A 4592-nucleotide genomic window follows, 5' to 3' on the forward strand; every position below is an offset into this window, starting at 1 on the left:
TTACACCAGAGTCAAAGCATCACATTCCATAATCCAGAATACCAATTAATATTCCTTTGAGTCTGAGGATTAGTTATACCTATTAATACCAATGAGATGAACATGTGATAAGGATGAATTTACCCATCCTGTTATCTCAAATCGGATCCCCAATCCTAATGAACAACGTTTCATCGGATCTATGTAACTGTCCAGATATCTGTATATATGAAGCTTGTGAGATCAGCTTTCTGTCGGACAGAAGACATTGTTACACACAAGTCTCAACAGTGATATGTCAATCCCAAACATATCACTTGACTTGGGGTGGTTTTAAGTTTATCAGTTTACTATAAAGTTTTGTCTCACTTCATGCTTGTATGAACACTTTATAATCACTTTAAATAAACTTACGGATTTCCTTTTATTAGACTTTATTTAGTGCTTAAAAGGGATTGCCTTTATATAGTTATAAAACATATATCTCATTAAACAAATGATATAAAGAACAATTCATTTACATTAAGTTTGTATCCTAGAACAATTGTCTATAGGACACTAAACCTCAACATACTCCCACTTGGACTAAAGCCAATTGTTTCTAAAACTTATCCCAGTAGAAGTTAAATGACGATCATGTATTCTCTGGGTTAAAGGCTTTGTTAACGGATCTGCAACGTTGCCCTCTGTAGGTACTCTTTCTATTCTCACATCTCCTCTAGCCACAATCTCTCTAATGATGTGGTATCGCTTAAGGTAATGCTTGGATGCATTATGAGACCGTGGTTCCTTTGCTTGCGCAATGGCTCCATTGTTATCACAGTACAGTGTAATGGGATTGACAATGTCAGGCACCACACCTAGTTTTGTAATGAAATTTTTAATCCAAACCGCTTCCTTTTCTGCTTCCACAGCTGCGATATACTCTGACTCGGTCGTAGAGAAAGCTACGCTTCCCTACTTGGAACTCTTCCAACTGACCGCGCCCCCATTCAAGATAAACAGGTATCCTGATTGTGATTTATAATCATTCTCATCTGTGAGATGACTTGCATATGAAAATCCTTCTATTTTCAGATCACCTTCTCCGTACACTAAGAACATATCTTTAGTTCTTCTCAAGTACTTAAGAATGTTCTTAACGGCAATCCAATGCTCGTCTCCCGGATTCCCTTGGTAACGACTCGTTACAGATAACGTGAACGCTACATCAGGTCTAGTGCATAGCATAGCATACATAATCGAACCGATTGCGCTGGCGTACGAGACTACAGCCATGCGTCGTTTATCATCATCGGTTTTAGGACATTGATGATTGTTTAACTTTACTCCATGTAACATGGGTAAGTTACCTCATTTCGATTCAAGCATGCTAAACCGATTTAGCACCTTTTCAATGTATGTAGCCTGTGAAAGACCAAGCAGTCTTCTCGATCTATCTCTATAGATCTTTATACCAAGTATATAAGCTGCTTCACCAAGGTCTTTCATTGAGAAGTTACCAGATAACCATACTTTCACTGACTGTAAGAGAGCAACGTCATTTCCCATTAATAATATATCGTCCACATATAGTATGAGAAATGCTATAGAGCTCCCACTTGCTTTCTTGTAAATGCAAGCTTCTTCGCTATTTTGTTCAAAACCAAATTGTTTTATGGTTTCGTCAAAACGCTTATTCCAGCTTCTAGATGCTTGCTTGAGTCCATAAATGGATCTCTGAAGTTTGCAAACTTTATTTGCATCCTTCGATATGAAACCTTCAGGCTGCATCATATATACATCCTCAAGCAGGTTTCCGTTTAGGAAAGCTGTTTTCACATCCATTTGCCAAATCTCATAATCGTAGTGAGCGGCAATTACAAGCATGATTCTGATTGATTTGGACATAGCCACAGGAGAGAAAGTTTCATCATATTCAATTCCTTACTTCTGACGATATCCTTTCGGTACTAACCTAGCTTTGTAGGTGCTAACCTTTCCATCCATGTCTGTCTTCTTTTTGAAGATCCACCTGCACCCAATGGGTATTATCCCTTCGGGTGGATCAACCAAAGTCCACACTTGGTTAGTATACATGGAATCCATTTCAGAATCCATGGCCTCAAGCCATGCTTTAGAATCTGGACTAGTAAGAGCCTCTTCGTAGTTTTCGGGTTCGTCGTCTAACACGGGAACCTCATTATCATCTCCCACTAGAAAACCATATCTAACTAGGAGTTCACGAACTCTTTGTGATCTACGAATAGGTGGCACTGGAGTCTCATCTAATGGGACTCCTTCGGGTACCTCAACCGCCTCTGTTGTTTCAGTCGGTGTTTCTTCTTCTTGAACTTCGTCAAGTTCAATCATGCTTCCCTTTTGTGTTTCTTCAAGAAACTCTTTCTCTAAGAAGGTTGCGTGCTTGGATACGATTACTTTCTGATCATCTGGATGATAGAAGTAATATCCCATAGTTTCCTTAGGGTATCCAATGAAGAAACATTTATCAGATTTCGAATCTAGTTTGTCGGACGCAATGCGTTTGACAAAGGCTGAACAACCTCATATTCTCATAAATGAAAACACGGGTTTCCTACCAACGAACAATTCATATGGTGTGGAACTAGCGGATTTAGTTGGTACTCGATTTAGGGTGAAGAGGGCAGTTTCTAAGGCATAGCCCCAGAACGTCTTTGGAAGTAAGGCCATGCTCATCATGGATCGTACCATATCTAATAGGGTACGGTTTCTCCTCTCGGACACACCATTGTGTTGTGGTGTATAGGGAGGTGTCCATTGTGAGCATATCCCACATTCAGTTAGATAATTCAGAAAATCATCTGAAAGATATTCGCCACCTCGATCAGATCGAAACGTCTTTATTTTCTTTCCTAATTGATTTTCTACTTCATTCTTGAAGCATTTGAATTTCTCAAAAGCTTCTGATTTGTGCTTCATCAAGTAGATGTAACCATATCGGGTATGGTCATCTATGAAGCTTATGAAGAATTTGAATCCTCCTCTTGCTTGGACTGACATAGGACCGCATACATCTGAATGAATGAGTCCTAGAGTGTCTGATACACGCTCACCTTTATTGCTAAAGGGTGTCTTTATCATTTTACCTTTTAAACATGATTCACATGTTTCCAATGATTCGGGATCGATTGGATCTATAAGCCCATCTGAATGTAGCTTTAGCATGCGTCTCTTTCTTTATGTGGCCTAAATGACAATGCCACAAGTAAGTTGAATTATCTAGCTTATGTCTTTTGGTATCAATTGCAAAAGCAGGAATTTTGTTATCTAACACATAAATCCCATTTTGTGAAATTCCTGAAAAATAAAAGATCGAATCTTTATAAAAATTGCAACTCTTTTCTTTTATTGAAATATGAAAACCGTCGTCAATAAGACGGCTAATAGAAATAATGTTGCGAGACATTTGAGGAACGTATAAACAATTCCTTAATTCTATTACAAGCCCAGAGGGCAAATTTAAAACATAATCTCCAATTGCGAGGGCATCAACTCTTGCTCCATTTCCTACTCGCAAGTTTATGCTTTCTTTCTTTAGTTCCCTAGTCTGATTTAGCTCCTGCATATTTGTACAAATATGAGATCCACATCCGATATCTAATACCCAAGATTCAGACAGTGAAACTGTATTTATTTCAATATAAAACATACCAGATGTTGAAGCACCGCCATTTTCCTTCTTGAGGGAGGCTAGGTACTCCTTGCAGTTCCTCTTCCAATGCCCGTCTTTACCACAGAAGTGGCACTCTCCTTTGGGCTTCTTCACTTCCTTTCCATTAGCTTTATAGGGCACGACTTTCTTACCTTTCTTGGGATAATTAGGATTGGGATAGCTCCCTTTCCTTTTCTTTGATCCCTCAATGACAAGAGCCGGTATGGCTTTGTCTTTCTTCATATTGGGCTCAACTGACTTGAGCATATTTGCAAGCTCTTCAAGAGAGGTTTGCAAGTCGTTCATCTGATAGTTCATAATGAACTGTGAATAACTTTCTGGGAGGGATTGAAGAATTAAGTCTATACTTAATTCGTTATCCATCGCAAATCCAATACTAGAAAGTTTGGTAATGTAGCCAATCATCTTGACACAATGTGTCATGACAGATGTGCCCTCTTGCATCCTACTACGATATAGCAACTTGGATATCTCGTAGCGTTCGCACCTGGTTTGTTTCCCAAACAATTCCTTTAGGTGCATGATGATGGAATAGGCATCCATTTCCTCATGTTGCCTTTGTAATTCCGGTGTCATCGATGCAAGTATGATGCATCCGGCATGATCATCATCAGCCTTATGCTTCTGGTAAGCATCAATTTCCTTAATGGGAGCATCATCAGCAGGGAGAGGGGGTATCGATGTATCAAGTACATACCCTATTTTATCGAACTTCAAAACAATTTTGAGGTTACGAAACTAGTCGGTGAAGTTTGAACCATTCAATTTGTTATCGGTAAGAATGTTTTGCAGATTGGTTTTAGTCATGATTATAAGAGTGGGTTTAATTAAACCTGAGAGTGAGAAAGAGTAAACGTATGTCATTCATTTGCTTAAAGTATATCAATCTAAAATTATAGGCCTTTTAGTTTATTTTAGA

This window comes from Euphorbia lathyris, chromosome 9, assembly GCF_963576675.1.
Source record: "Euphorbia lathyris chromosome 9, ddEupLath1.1, whole genome shotgun sequence".
Lineage (NCBI taxonomy): Eukaryota > Viridiplantae > Streptophyta > Magnoliopsida > Malpighiales > Euphorbiaceae > Euphorbia > Euphorbia lathyris.